Source organism: Numida meleagris, chromosome 10 (assembly GCF_002078875.1).
Source record: "Numida meleagris isolate 19003 breed g44 Domestic line chromosome 10, NumMel1.0, whole genome shotgun sequence".
Taxonomy (NCBI): Eukaryota; Metazoa; Chordata; class Aves; order Galliformes; family Numididae; genus Numida; species Numida meleagris.
The window spans coordinates 13,502,695-13,519,304 of NC_034418.1; the positions used below are offsets into that span (position 1 = coordinate 13,502,695).

Below are 16,610 nucleotides of genomic sequence, written 5' to 3' on the forward strand. Positions count from 1 at the left end.
TCAGCTCTCCATTCAATTCTGCATACGGTCCAAGGCAGATGGTGGCAAGCCAACCCTCACTAGAAGCAAAGAAGCTGCTGAGAAACTGGGTTTATGAGCTCAAGCACAGCATAATGTTTATGTGCCTGCATGGTATTTTGGAATGGAGATAGTTCTTGGCCAGCAGTTTGGAGAACAGCAACGGTCATTTCAGACCTGCTTCAAATGCATTCAGACCTGGCAGTCCCCTAGGCATATAGCAGCAGCCTGGTACAAAATCCTCTCAAGACAGAGGAAACATGCCAGTTGTTTAGAATGGGTCAAGCCTTGAAAAGGGGAGTAGAGATACAGCTTTCTCATACATACCACTGAATTTTTGTTCCTCCAAAGCAAAGATATTCAACCAGTAAGAGTAGAAGGCTGTTCAAAGCAATCCCACATCATGTAAGCAGTCTAAATAAATAATTATTTCTTTAGAGAATGTGTACTGAAGTAGACTTACCTCTTAGGATGGGTTAAATTGGTAGTCTGAAAAACTTGTAAGACTACAACCTTACTTACTACAGTGATAAGCCAAATTATTTCCAAGAATTATAGCCAGCAGTATAGTACATAGTGACCTGGAATTAGAGATACCTGATATCACTTACTGACTTTTTGAGAGATGGGTTATTAAGTACCTCTCAGGTTAGGGTCAAAATGCCAATGCTCTGGAAACTATAATAAAAATGAGCAAATTAAGATGTGAAATTAGGTAGAAAAAATACAAGCTACATATCTGGCAAAGCAGAATGAAGGAGCTGAGTTGTAGCAAGTGTAGCAGAGGTGAAAGATATCTTTACCCTTGGGAAGCAGCACACGCAGACAGCCAAACCAATGGCAGTATTTCATGGTAATTAAAGAAGTTTGTTCACTCTGCTATGACCTACAGCCTTCTGGGTTGTAGCTGCAATAGGGACAGCAGCAGCTAACAGAGCTAAGGCATATTTTGCCTCCACAGGTTGCTTCTGCTCCCCTCAGAAGGGCATTTCACCCATGTGCCCATGCTGTTGAAGCACTGGGTGAATTAAAGAAGGTTCTGAGGCACAGCAACAGGGACACAATACATGATTTTCCAACAAAGAGTGAAAGGACTAAATACATATACCACAGGCTGTTAAATGACTGACTTTTAGAGTGCTAAGTGTCCAAGAGCTCCTGCTGAACAGAACACTGTCTCTGGTCTGCAAGCATTTTCAGGGTGCATTTATACCAGTTTGGGAAAGAAAATGTTCTGGGAAACTAGTGAGAATGGACTCTCATGAGGTTTCCAATAATACACAGGCATTACTGAAGTCAGAGATCCCATGAGTAAAACTCAGAGCATTTTCATTTTTGATCCTATCCCAAACCAGGCAGCACAAAGTCATGCGAACATACTAAACAAAAGAGAATTTAAATTAACTAAACTTTTCCCTAGCTCTTATGTTTGCCAAACAAATTCATCCATTCTTCAGGAAAGTATCATGTCTGTACAAGGGCAGTTTCTAATGACTATCCCAGTCAAGCAAGAACAAATGTAATATTTTATTGGTCTCAGTTCTTGGCTAATGAGAATAACCTCAGCAGACCTCTACTGATTTTCACCAGATTGTAATATCTGGCTCTGTACCACAGCAAATGTTTAGGTTAAGTTAATGGACTTTATACATACTAAAATATTTTTATCATCAAAGAAGCATTAGAATCACTGGTTGCCTATTTCAATTTAAGAATTGTACAGCAGATCACATGTTTCGTTAGGTTCTAAATGAGTCATAAAATAACTCAGTTTACTTTGTTTTCTAACATAATGTAGATTTCTTGCAAATGCAAAATGTTAGAAATTCTTAACAACATAGCATTTTATTATCTAAGGATCTGACAGAAGTAAGAAGTTGAAACTGCAGTCTGAGTTAGTCATGAAGGACTACTCTGTATGGCTCCTTAAAAGAAGTGCTATACAGAACATTCAGCAATTACTAAAACAAGGTAACAAAATTACATGTCTAATTATTCTTAAATGAACAAAGACAACATTATCTCTGAATAGCGCCTTTGTATTTCTGCAGTTGACTGAACCTGTTTAAAACATCTTTATGCAATCCTCTGTCAACATATGGCAAATAAGGAAATACTCTTATTTTTTCCTCCATTGAAAGTAATTGAACCATTCACATTGGTATTTAAATGTATTAAATTGGTATTTATTGCAGGGTAATGAGATATTCTAGAACTAACACAAATTTGATTGCTTTGCCAAAGATTAAATACATGCTCTTAAGTACCTGAGCTTCCTCATTTCTCACATTTAAAACAAAACAAAACAAACAGCAAAAAAAACCACATAAGCAGGCATATTAAATAGACAGAAGAAAAATACTGATGTAGACTACAGTATTATGACACCATGGACAGACTGTTAAGTGCCAAAGGTTTGCCAAGCAGCACTCAAGATCACTCCATTAACAATTCCATCAGTATGGTTACTGAGTTTTTGGCTTGTTATAATGTTTCTGGAAATCAATTAGCTAAAACCAACAACTTGAATTAAGGCTTGGTGGCTGTACAAGCAGCTGGGTACTGCCTGTTTAAGCAAATCCCTGCGACTGTGAGATAAAATCTAGATGTTTTATTAGTTATGACAGTTCTAAAATCCATCACAAAGTAAACAGGAAACAGCAGGATTGCTTTATGAATACACTTATGTTTCACTTTTCCTAAAAAGAGGCAGCTCACATTTGTCATGTGGTGTCTTACAGTTGATTAGTTACTTATGGCACACCAAGAGTAACAAACCAACTGACCTCAGAAGATAGCTTAGCCTCCTAAACTAGCATGTAGCAAAGGTCATTGCTGGATCAGGACTTACAGGAATCCTCTGCATGTGACAGGAGCCCTACCTTTTGGAAATTCTGAAGCACAGAAGGCACAGACCTCCTTGTCCTCTCACTCTGGGTGGCAGCACAAAATAAAAGCACCATTTATGTTCCTCTCAAATCTCTGAAATGTGACTTCAGGATATCTAGATCATTAGCAAGAATTGTACTGCTCAAAGGACTAGGTGCAATGAAAATGCAAAGGAAAGATTCTCCTCTTTCATGTACAGCTAATCAATTTTATGTTGATGGGATTAATATGTACTAATATTCTAGGGAAACTGCATGGCTTCTGAATGAACCTTCTGATCCTGCAATTGTGATAAAGGCAAAAACAGTAAAATTATTTAAATATTAATGACACTTAAAATGGACTGCTTAAAGAAAAAAACAACTGATGATGATAGATAACTAAAACCAGTACTTGGAAATTCTTTTCCATAGGTACTTAGCATTAGCAGATGCTTGCTTGAGCATTTCCGATCAGCAACATTCCTTCCTATCGGACATGCAACTCCAAACACTAAAAGTCATAAATCAGGCCTCACAGGAAACAATACTATAAATTGTGAGATTTCAAAACATAATGCTGAAGGTCTTTGGTGTTTTATTTGCTTTCTGATTTCTTGAACCATTTTGGCTGAGTCTTTAATTTTTTTTTTACCCTTTAATGATTGTGTGCATGAGAATCATACTTAGTCTTTTTTTTTAGTGAAAACTCAGCTTTTCCTGCGATGTTAGGATTTTGGCAGCTAGTCCCTTCCCAAGAACTTTATGTATCATGAGTGAGAATGGCAGGCAAGCCTGGAAGACATGCTGTTGAAGTTGCAGCCAAGAGACACTTACTGAACACACTCAGACAGCACACCGCTAGCTGATGGCAGACACTTCACTCTGCTCAGTGATTTACACTGACCGCATCAAAGCCCCACAGGGAATGCTCTAGACAGTGACAGTTCACTACCCATGCCTACTTTTTCCCAGTGAAGATCTTCCAGATAAAAGCTTTGGCCTGGCAGAGCTGATGCAAATGCATTTGAGGGGGCAGAAGATCTGAGCCTGTCTGACCCGGGATAATTTGCATTCAAACAAAATAAATCCAGTTCAATTCCCATAGCAATTTTATTTTGCTATGAATAGCTCAGGCAGCTCCAATAGCAAGGAGCTCGGGTTACATCTGATTGCTTACTAAGAAGTTAGGTCAGTGGTTCCCAACCTTTTAATTTTCCTTGTTGCAGTATACATTGCTATGGATTAGTTACATGAGAGAGTGGTCACAAGGAACTCTGTAGTTCCCTACAGAGTAGGGGAGCTGATACTTCCCTAAAGTATCAGCTTTGCTGATATTCCACATACACAGACATACATATGTTGAAATATCTACGTGGGAAGGAGAAGGGGAGTGGAATAAAAGAGCTTGGGCCATTAAGAGAATGGAAAACAAGAAGCAAAGATGGCCCAAGGGTTAGAATGTCAAGCTGGCGCCTGTGTTATCTGGATTCAGCTCCCAGTTCTTCAGTCACGCAGCTTCTCTGTTCCTTATTTCTCGTTTTTAAAGGCAGGATGGTATATTCTATACTGTAAATGCTTGAAAAATTTGCAGAGACTCACATTTGACCAGTCACATGATTCTATGTCCCCCACTATAGAAGTGCATGGCCTTTCTCCTGTTGCAGCCCCAGCCTTCAGGCTGTCACTCAGCAACCTGAGCACACAAACCCATAATAGCTAGGTACTTGCCACTTACCAGTGCAGAGCCCTGCTAACTGCCCTGTCCAAAGACACATTGCTCAAATACAGCTCTGGCCACCATCTGTCTGTCATCACATCACTGGGTAGACTTCTGCCATGTGGTCCCAGCCACAGGAACCTGAGTGCCATACATTATGTGACCCAGAAATGTGGTCACATCCACTGGAATCTGAGGAGGTTTGATAGGATTGCTCCTAACAAGGAATTGCTGTAATTCTTGCTACTTTACACATGACTATACACAAAGTGTGATTATTTAGCGCTGACGAGAAAGGAAGAGTGGGAAAGAATAAATTTAATCTCTGCTGTTGCTCGTAATCACATTTTCAAAGCAGGCCAGTAGCCTGAATCATATTGTCTTAGTTTCAGCTGGGATGGAATTGTTTTCATCAGAGTGTCTGGTATGATGCTATGCTTTTGATTCTAGGAGAAAAACAATGTTGGTAACACACTGATGTTTATAGTTGCTGCTAATCAGCGTTGTACAGAGCCAAGGCCATTCTCAGTGAAGGGCCCAAGGAGCTGGGAGGGAACAGAATGCAGACAGCTGACTTAAACTGGACAAAGGGGTATTCCATATCATATGACATCATACGGAAGGAGTATTGAAGGGGGTGGGAGTTCATCTTTCTCTCTCTCCTGCTGCTTGGGGTGCTAGCTGGGCATCAGTCGTGGGGTGGTGAGCAATTGCTTGTGCACTTGTTATACACATTTATATATATGTATAGTCACAACTGTTATCCTCTTCCCTTTTTCTGTCTTAGTAAATAGTTTTATCTCAACCCACAAGTTCTACTTTGTTTTTTTCTGATTTTCTCTCCCATCCCACTGGGAAGGGAGGAGTGAGCAAACAACTGTGGTGCTTAGCCATCTGCCAGGTTAAACCACAACACATTTTCTTTCTAAGAAATAACAAATCAGTAAAACTTTGAATAGTTCATACTATTAACCTGAAATTGGGCAGCAGCATCCCACCAAATTAAAATTAGGCCTCACCATTTTCTCATTTTTTCACAACATAAGAAACCTATACCATGACAACTCCATCTAAAAGTCAGATACGCAGTAAGCCATATAAACATCCTTAGCCTCCAGGTCTTAGTTTAGAATGGACACCTGATTAAGAAGTGAATTATTTGCTAAGCTAAATGTCGTAACTGCCATCTATAGTCCATGTCATGAAAAAGCCTCATATCTGTGGGCACCGCTTACAGCCATACAACATGCCTTCACAATATCATATTACCAAGTATACCATGGGTCCAAAAATTTTTTTCCATAATTGCAGTCATATGCAACAAGCTACCAAACAGCGGTGCCCAGATATATTGCCTCATTCCTGTCCTGCTTCAAAACTGTGCACACTCATTCACACTCCTCTCTCCCATAAATCACACTACTTTTGTTATTATAAGGGAATGATGCACAAAGGTGAGCATGCCAACCATTTTGCTGGTTTAGCTAGTGAAATTAAAAGCAGAAAACCTGGATGAAGTTGTCCCCATTTAGAAAAGCATTCAATACTATTATAAGTGAAAGTTTGGTGATAAATAATTTTCAGTAAAATTTTCTATCTGCAGTAGACCCTGTAACAGAAGTTTGATCTCGTGCAAAAACCACTACGATATGTTCCAGTGTGATATGAAATATGATACAGTGTCAAAACAGACCTCTTAACATTGACCTCTTCAGACCTCTTCAGTCTGGAGAAGAGGAGGCTCAGGGGAGACCTCATCGCTCTCTATAACTACCTGAAGGGAGGTTGTAGTGAGCTGGGGGTCGGCCTCTTCTCTCTTGTAACTAGTGACAGGACGAGGAGGAATGGCCTCAAGTTGCGCCAGGGGAGATTTAGGCTGGACATTAGGAAATACTACTTTTCTGAAAGAGTGGTCAGGCGCTGGAACAGGCTGCCCAGGGAGGTGGTTGAGTCGCCGTCCCTGGAGGTGTTCAAGAAACGTTTACATATAGAGTTGGTTGACATGGTTTAGTGGGGTTGTTGGTGGTAGGTGGATGGTTGGACTAGGTGATCTTGTAGGTCTTTTCCAACCTAGCTAATTCTATGATTCTATGAAACAAAAACGCTGCCTTAATTTTGGTCCAGATTTTCAGCATAAAGTGAGCTAAATCCACTCCTCACTCCAATACATCAATTTTCATCTGCTGACACCCTATCTGCTGATGGGGTCAGAGTATAACACACAAGTCTAAACCAGTATTGGACTGTTAACATAATGGTTTGCAAGTATTCAGATCTATATTTGACTTAGCCTTACTGAGTAGGCCTGCAGAACTACAATGGTTATGAAAGGTTACACTGATTTTCCAATAAGCAGATTTAAGTATAATCCTATGAATTATGTGACACGTCAGTTGGGATGAGTCTTAAGAAAAGTATGAAGGACTGTGTGGAAATATTTACATATTTCTTTTCATTAACAAAATTAGTTTCATTATGTACCTCCAAGAATCAGTGATAAGAACAGAGAACAAAAAAGAATATGAGGAGAGGACATAGAGATTTCTGTTTCTACAGAGTCCCATAGAATCTAATCCAAGAAGAGAGGTCTTTGATTCCTGTCTCAGCAAGCACACAATTGTGATTTTCAAGCAAGTGAATAGCATTCATGAAAGTGTTTGTACAGTAAAGTGTTTTCAATGTACTACTTTCTAATATAGTTTGTGGAGCTCCAAAGATCAAAGTAACCTTGTGAGGATATTTGAGACCTCAAGAAATGGGAAAAATAAAATGACAAAGGGAAGGTTGTACTTCAAAGTGACTTTTTGTTCTGTGAGATATTGCCCATATCAAATTGGCCCAAGAAACCTGGAAATCTATTGCCATAGGTGCTGCCAGTGTTAAGCACTATAGGCCTTCTAGCTGGAACAAAAATGCAGTGAAGTCAAGGGAGATAAAATTATATGGAATTTGTTGACAGCTTAACATGTTGCGAGGTTACAAAAGGATGGTTTTAAAAAAAAATCAACAGAAGATGTAGCAGGCAAAATTTCCTGGGCAGCCTGACCTTCTTTCTGCAATGAATCTACTGAACAGTAGGTTAAGCAAAGGTCAGGTTAAATGCAGGTTAAGAAAAAAGCTCCAAGAAGAGGAATGTGCTGTCAGGTTTACAGAGGCTCTGGGACATCATGGAAGTGTGTGAGAGTTACAGACACTTCAGTCTCATATCTATCCCAGGGCTTGCGTGTGCTCCCTTCTCCAGCCTGACACCACAGAACACAAGAGCCCCAGTGAACACTTGTGCAGACACTGATTTACCATTCTCACATTCTAACTTCTCAGCTGTATCCTGTCCCAAGCCCCTGTCTCTCACATTAGTGTACCCCTGACTTGTCCCCAAAATCATCTGGCTGCTGAGTGGTCACTTGGGCTTTCCCCGGCTAAGGGGTCTGCATCTGCACTGCCTGCCAAAAGACCACTGACATGAAAGTAGTCAAGCGCTAGTTATGCCTACACATTTTCCTACACAAGATCTTATGTGTTTCCAGGAATTAAAGTGCAATTTTGCCACTTCTCAGTGTGAATTTGCCCAGCTTAATATGTCATGACTAAAGATGGGACTGTTCACGCAATCCACCTGGATCATCAGACATTTACTCCACCCTTCCTTCTTTCCAGGTGGTAACATAAACAGAGGAAAAGCCAGAAAGACCTCTTGTTGTGAAACATTTCCTCTCTTCACAGCGTGTTACACTACACACCCCTTCCACAAAATCACGCCAGCAGTGTTAATGTCCTATGGAAGTAAACTGGTCACAAATAGCACCATAGGGAACTGAAATATTTTGAATATATACCATATAATCAGGAAATGCCCACCCTCCTTATCTGCTGGTGGAACAGGGAAATTGAAAGCTTTGTAATTTTAAACTGCCCATCAGTTGCTATGAATCAATCACACATCTCACTGTGGAAAGCTAGCATGCATAAGGAATGCTGTTAAGATAAGAGAGGGCTGAAACTACACTCCCACTCTTGTTGAAATAGTTTCAGCCCAAGATTTCACACTTGATGACTCCTGTCCTGGGCTCCTCTTTGTGCAACCTCCACTGAGCTCCTCAAAAGGTCTACAATATGACACTGGACATATTTTTCAATCTATTTATACTATTATCAATCAATCCTAAACCTATCTCATTTTTTTGCATTAGTAAATCAATTGTATAAGATACTTTATGAACTCACAAGTTCTTCCTTTAACATATGCTAATACATAATGATTGAAGTAATGCAAGAACAATATATGTCACAGTCAGTTTTTGCAGCTACTTTACATCCAGCCACTTACTATGAAAACCAGAGAAAAATCTCATCAACTGTCTCCTTAAAATTTGAACCAATTCCTGGAAGAAACATGAAGGTGTTCATTTAAATAGCTAGAACATGGTACTGCTATTTAACGGCAGAGAAGATAACAGCTCTAAAAAGCAGTGCCTTGTGCAACCTTATGTAAATAACAATACATTAATACTTCACTGAATTTTACTGTCTTTTGTAAAATCAAGATCAACACGAGCACCAATTCAGTGCTTTTGTATAGACATACATGTACGAATACATAAATTTCTCTTTATTTTTATTGGCTAGTGAAATGCAAAAAAAGGTCCAGAAGGAAAAGTGCCATGCAGTCCCAATGCCAAATTTGACTTCAGCAGGACTTGATCATGATTAGACCAGGTAAACTCTTTCCAGTAATTTACCTTTGAGTATGTTGCTGGTTTTCTGGGAAGCTGTTTGAATTCCTGCTTCATTTCACTTCTGGCTGTTATTAGCCTGAGTGGTCCATGAGAACAAGATAGGGTCAGCCTGCAGATTGGTTTCTTTGCCTTTCAGGTAGGCCATTTTCCTCTATCTTCTGTCTCTGTGAAATGTGATTATACAGTGCTACCTTGGGCTACTTACAAGATGTGTTTTTGGGTCTGCCAGTGGAAACTGACATACTTCACTTTCTTTACGAACCAACGGTACCTTCCAGCTGAAAAATGTATTTCTAAACCAAATCGCAATTGTATAATTCTACCAAAAAGGTACCACGTGCCTCTAGATTCAAAGGCCAGGATGGAAGAAGAGAAGGGAACTCTCCTGAGGCCAGGTTCTGATCCAAAGAAGTATAGAACATATTACTCATTATAAGCTTTAGATGAAGCCCCTAAACCAGCAAATACCTGTCAATGACAGTAGAAGGTATCATGCTGCAGGAATTGGGACATCAGCTGTTCACTTCTGTCTCAGCCTGCAAATTTTTCCTCCCCCTTTGCTCAGGTTTTAGCAGCTAGAGACAAGAAAACAATCTGATCATCAGTATGTGTTGTTGGGAATGCAAAATATATCCATACAGCCTTCAGCATGGTTTCTAGCATAAAGAGTAGCCGGCAATCAGAGAAAGAAACTGGGGACTGGAGATACTGTTGTGGTAGGCTGGTGTCTAGTGTTTTTACAGACAGCTATTGCAAACAATGTAATGTAGAATGATCCTCTGTCAGAAGAAGTAGCAAAAAAGGGCAAAAGTGACAGAAGCATTTTTTTCATCCATATTATAATCATTCACAGCTCCACAGGGGGCTGCAGAAAATTCAGACTGGCCCTAGACCAAGGTTTGTACTTCAATCTTTAATTTATACTTGCATCAACCAAAATAAATAGCACAATTCTCTGTCAATTGTTAACAGGAAATGAAACTGGGTAGCCACATACTTAGAAAGGTTTAAACTTTCTTCTCTGACAACCATTACACCTACTCTATACCATTACCAGGTAATACTTTAATTGAAGTATCCAGTGAAAATACTTCTTGATGTTTAGTCTAGCCTGATTTTAAGAACTACTGTTTGATGTCTTCTTTCTAAAATAAGAAGAATGAGTACGGCATCAGACAAGCCTACTCAAGACAGAATTATTTTTAAATGCTGTCTTCTCACTGAAGTGCACTTGTTTGCAGAAAGAGAAAGCAAATCTGTTTTAAATTTTATTGCTTGAAAAAAATCTAATTACATTTTGGTGTTATATAAATTTTATATCTCATGGCAAAGAAACTGTCCGTCTGAAGAGCAATTCATGCTTCATTAGTTTGTGTATTCTGACACAGTATATAGCATTACACTCTTAAATTAGTTGGAAGCCACACTGTGCTGCAGAGTATAAAAACAAAAGTGAGGGCTCAAGCTAGGTCAAGCATATTTTGTACAGGTCCATTAAAAATCTCATTCTATTAATATTAATAAAGATGTTGAGACACAAAAGTCCTTCAATTAACATATTAGGCAGGCAGGCACAAGCTTTCAAGTGATCCCACTGTGAACAGCAAGAATCCAGTCCTCACAGCATAAAGCCATGAGTGTGCTGTGTACATAGTAGTGCAGCTAGAAATGCTAATGCCACAGAAGAGTGAAAAGGCAATGCCCTATTGTCTCCATAAGTAAACATCACTTTATTGCTTCAGCTTCCTCTTCTATTAAATGTGTGTATGCTGGACCTTGCTATTCCAGTAAGAATAACTTCAAGACCTGTTATCTTTGTCACCATACTTTTTTATTTTACTACTTTGTGGCAGGAACTAGCTGGGAAGCTACATACAAGATTCAGGAAAATGATTTTTATCTGACTGTACAAATTGTTTGTAGATTTCCCTAGCCTATGAACACTGTAAGAAAGAAATTAACTTGAATGTTCCAGAAATTACTTTGGACAATAATGGTTCCCACGGTACTAAGCTTCAACCATCAAGACTCATTCACTTGCATATGACCTGATTATTTGACATTTCTTCACCTCATTCTTAGTGACTTCCGAGCATGATAAACAATAAAAGGTTACTGATGTCAACCTATTATGAGTCTCAAACACACACTAAAGCTCATACTAAGGCTTAATTAATACATCTGTAAATTGTGTTGAGCTGCAAGGCATTATGATTTCAGGTTTCTGTAAATGTTTACCTCGAAGCTTTAGTCAATGCTCTGCTGTCTGAACCAAAGTAAAGTTCTGCTTCCATCAGCTATTCACATAGCTGGTCGAATCACTGTCAGAGCAAATCAATAGGAAATTCCTTTCGCATACTGTAATTTACGGTAGACCTGCAGCAACAGAATTGGGATTAAAATGGGATAAGAAAAGGCAAGAAAGAACCAACATTTCTGCTCTCAGTGACATGATCAAAAAGACAGCGGAAAACCTTGTTTGTAATATAATTACGCATTAAAGTTCAATTCAGATACTATTTAAGGGCTAGTCAGAGACTTCCTAACACAAAACGAGTGAGTTTTAGGAACGAGATAATAAAGTCTGCGCTTCAGTTGATATAACTTGCTGTAGGTTTAGCTCTCACTGCAGAGATAGCCAAGTTTAACCCCTCTGCTGCTGGCTCACTGACAGAAGACCATTTCAAAATGTGTCACAACAACTAACAACTAACAACTAGTTGCCTAACAACTTGTGTGTGTGATCGGGAGTCAGGTTGGAGGAAATACTTCTAATGACTAACAAGGCTGTTCACTTTAGTGGGGCTGTTGCCAGTTTATCACTGGATACTGATATTTCCAAGAAGAAGACAGGTATTTTCCAGAATCCCCTTGTAGAGTTGTAAATCCATAAATGAAATCAGATGAAGCTCTGAAACTGTCTTACTGAACCAACTGATAAATTATTGGCATAGCAGCCAATTGTATAGTACGGCCCCAGCTTTTATCATACCCCATCCAAGAACTGCAAATTTCAAATCACAGAAGTTGATGAAAGACTTCAGACGTCTGTCCTTCTCTCATAGCTGGCAGTACCAGGAATCAAAGTCAAGTTCCCAGTTCAACACAAGTGTAAAAATCACAAAGCTGTCATACTCAGGGCACTGGTTTTGCAGACAGGCTAAGGAGGGAGAAAACTTGAAGGAAAAAAAAGGAAAAAAAGAGAATTTACAAAGAGTTTTGATACTGTTGTTTGTTCAAATTAAGTGGGCTGTACAGCATGGTCAGGGCACAACCAGGATGCATCTCTGCTTTCCACTGCCTCCACTGCTGTGTGCCATGTACAGAGCTCTGGGAGTGGGCTGCTCGAGCTGGACTTAAACTACAGTTTCACAGACTGTCATCATGTTTTGAATAAATAAAAGGCTTTAGATTCTGGGTCTGCGAACCTGGTATTTTCCTCAAACACTTTTGAAGCGGAGGAATAAAGACAAAGAGAAATAAAACTTTGTTTATTAGTAACAAAAAGCCGCTATTAGTTTTTAGAATCTGCTATTAGTTTTTAGACTCTGCCTTCAAATACAGAAAGATTTTGGATGTTCAGCAGTTCACTGCTGTGGAGAAAAGAATATACTGCATCTCAGCAGCAGAGATGGTATGATCCAAACAAAAATAGTGGCACTTAAAATAAAAATCCTCATTTACATCAAAGACATCCTGTTATGAGGAGGTCAAGTCTGTGCAGACAGGTCATCCTCTCTTGACCCTTATGGAGGAATTTGACTACTAGTTTCTCTCTAACAGACTGACTCTCCAAAGGAAAGTGTGGGAACTAAGAGTTGTGGAAAGATTTTGCTACCGCAAGAAAAATGCTCATGTTTCAAGGATAGATAAAGTCTACCGATTCCTCTAGGAGTTACATCACTGCTTCTTAAAGAAGAAAGATAAACTGCCTATCTATGCAATGACTCCGTTTCTGGAACTGTTTTTAGGGTGCAAGCAGTGGTGCTCACAACAGGCTGAAGTTTGGTCTGAGATACACCAAAGAACAGTTTCCATGCTCTTACTGCCTGTTAAGCAATAATGGAGCAGGCAAAAACAACTGAGCAGACTAGCTCCTGTGGGCAGCCTTGAGACCTGTTGTATGCTCACAGCCCATTGTGTTCAAGCTGATGGGGCCAAACTGCTCTTAGACAGTGACACAGTAATTCCTCTATGTGTGTTCAGTGGTTACAGGTTTTTTTTAATATAAAACCTGGAAAAAACACAACTGCTATTACTTCTCCTGCCAGTGTGGGCAGATTACTTGTCCAGCATTTAACCTCTTGAATTCAGTTTCTCACCCATGAGGAATCAGTTGGCTCACAATGCCTGGGATAACATAGTCCCTGTCTTGCAGAGTTAAAGCCAGAGTTAAACAGAAAGTTTATCTGACAGCTATAGAGAAGGGTAATCAATAACTTCATCATCATGTAATTCAACTCCTATCAGAGGTCAATACAAGGCTGAAGTTAGAAATACTTTGTATTTGTCTAGTATAATTTAAAATATCTTCAAGAATATGGCTTTTTCTCACTGTCACTTCATTTTCCTTGAAAGATTTTTCCTCCTTTCCTCTTTATTGTACTAAGGGAAGAATAATGGCACAATGTCCATCAAAAAGGTGGACAAAATGATGATCCTGTGAAACACAGTTTGTATTTTATAAGGGATAAAGGTGTAATGTTGTGTGAATATAAAGACAGCCAATTAACATATGTTCCAGTGCTGTTCATTTTGCTCTCATGTAACAGCAGAAATACAGAGTTTGTATATTGACTTGTGGAGGGCCTAAAAATAGCTTTCAGAACAAGTCAAATCGTCATTTCTGTGCTTGGTTTCTTTTCAAGGTCCAACTGGGCCAAATCTTGCCCTATTTTTACAGCTGTAGTTTTCTAAAGGAACAGCAATTGTTTTGTACTTTCACCAGCAGACTGGCTCACTGATTTTGATGGGAGTTTGTCTGAATAAGAACCTTGGGATTTGTCTCAACATACTTAATTGGACTTAAAGTGTGAGCTCTAGGAATAAGAGACTGTTGTTAGCATGAACTTAAATAATGCTAATACAGGGTGCAATTAAATGACTACAAAGAATGGGTACATAAGTTGCCTTGCCTGCCTGCCTCTTAGGTGGCCAGACTGCATTAAGAAGCTTTAATTTTGTGGCTTCTTTGATACTTTGAGTAAGTCAGGCCCTCAGACATGCACACACAACTACCATTGAATTAATACATCTCCTGTTTATCTCTCAGTACTACCCCTTTCTCCAGTCGTAGACTCCTCTGACAGCTCAGTGAGTGTAACATGATTCATGCTTCCCTCCTCTTTCTCTTCCCTTGACTAGACACTAACAAACACAACAGAATTTGAGACAAGAGGCCCCTTATAATGAAAGATTCAATCACATCTTACCAAAAACAAAGGAGGGCACTGCTAGTGCGTGAAGCTGACTCCACTCTTCTAATTGCAGTACATAAATAAAAGGGCAGAATTCTCCTCCAGTGTAAGCAGGGGCAGTCTGTCAGGTCTCCACACTGGCGCACTTATTTAGGGCTGAATTTGGCCTAAACCATAAAACTATGTATCATGTAATTTTGCAGGACTTGAGTTGTTCCACCAAACTGATTATCCCTCTGACTGAAAATACACATGCATGTCTCCTCAGTGATGCAAAGCTAAGAGTATTCCTTCATATATTTCTTCTGGGGGCACATGCTTTGTGTTTGCCATATACTCCAATACCTGTCACGTCCACCAAATAGCTGCAACACTCCCACAAATGTTTTATATAAAAACCAACTCATTCATTATGATCAGTGTTTTCTATGTTTTGTGCACTGGGCTACACTATAAATTTCCTTGACTCTTTAAGAGAGAGGTCTTGTTCGCAAGGGAATATGACTTCTGTTCCTAGAAGTACATTTTAAAATTATTTTCAAGAATGTCTCAAGAACATAATCTGACTACTGACGACTCTGGAGCTCCCTTGCATTCTGCCCCAGTTTACTGTGTGACTGGAAACAACTCACTTTATACAAGAGTTTATGCATAGACAGACCTAACACACAGCACACAAGGAGACAGAAAGCATATGAAGAGAGACAATCAAACCACACAGAGTAGTAAGGCTTTTAGGGACAGCGTCATCATGAAGTGGGTTTAAAGATGGTGAACCTGACATAGACATGTTTTTAATACAGGAGAGAGAATGTAATGTTTACAAGGATGGGCAAGGAGAATACAGAAATGGCCATACTGAATACTTCCTAAAAAATCATCTTATTCTAACAGTGGCCTACACTATCTCCTTCAGAAAACACCTTCATTACGTGCATTTGGCATAGTCTGGATTCCAGTTATATAACTAAAGGCAACTGTAAGTAATTTTATACTACTGAACAATAGTGGGAATAAGAAATTTTAATTTGAATAAGTAAGAATTAAGTCAGGAGTTCAGAAAAAAAATAAAGTTACATATATAAAAAAATATATAAATTTGGGCAGAATGAGCAGCTTGAATTGAAAGTAAGATGAAGTGGCAAGACATAGCACAAGGAATTGAAGGGGGCTCCAAAATGTCATGGTCAACTACCAGAAGAGTTTTATTAAAAGTGATAATGAACATCAGTGGAAAAAGGAGTTGAAAATTTTACACAATTTTCTATTTGAGCCACATTAAGATGATGCCAGAAGAACAAACTGCTTTCATATTTACAAATGTAAATGAACTCACTGACCCAAAGTCAAAAGAGTTAAACAAACAGAAACGGCCCTGAGAGTAAGAATGTATTAGCAAAATATATGAAAATTAAAAACCATCATAGCTTCTTTGGAGGGAACATATAATCTTCTCTACAGATAGCCCAGAATACATTTTTTTTTAAGGTATATGAAGTACAGCCATCTTTTGAGCATTTTTTATGAACTGAGTGAATCTACGCAATGTAGAACATGAGCTTGAATTTAACTAAATGTGACACACTTTATTACTAGGTAAGCATGATGCTGTTACTCAACGTCTAACAGTGAAGTAGGCATGTAAGGAAGATCTGAACAAGATTTCCTGCATACAAGTTAATTTAATGAAAAAAAAACATAACAGATGGTACAGCAAGCAAGGCATATGCTGAATGAAGAAAAAAGGGCAGAAAAAAAGCAATTTTCCTGTTGACAATCAAAGTACCTGAATACTTTGAAGATGAAAAGGCGAGAGATATTACTGAAAGCAAATGTGCAAAAAAAAGTCATA

General features: G+C 39.0%; 1 protein-coding gene across 6 annotated transcripts in view; it reads right to left on the reverse strand.

Moving 5' to 3' along the window:
- Nucleotides 1–16,610, reverse strand: part of ADAMTS18 (ADAM metallopeptidase with thrombospondin type 1 motif 18) — a 69,592-nt gene that overhangs the window by 47,730 nt on the left and 5,252 nt on the right. For 2 of the 6 annotated variants that reach the window (XM_021408808.1, XM_021408807.1), the window contains one exon: nucleotides 11,580–11,717. The exons of the other annotated variants lie outside the window; for them this stretch is intronic. The gene's annotated coding sequence lies outside the window, so the exon portion shown is untranslated. The remainder of the gene's footprint in view (nucleotides 1–11,579; nucleotides 11,718–16,610) is intronic. 6 annotated transcript variants of the gene reach the window in all.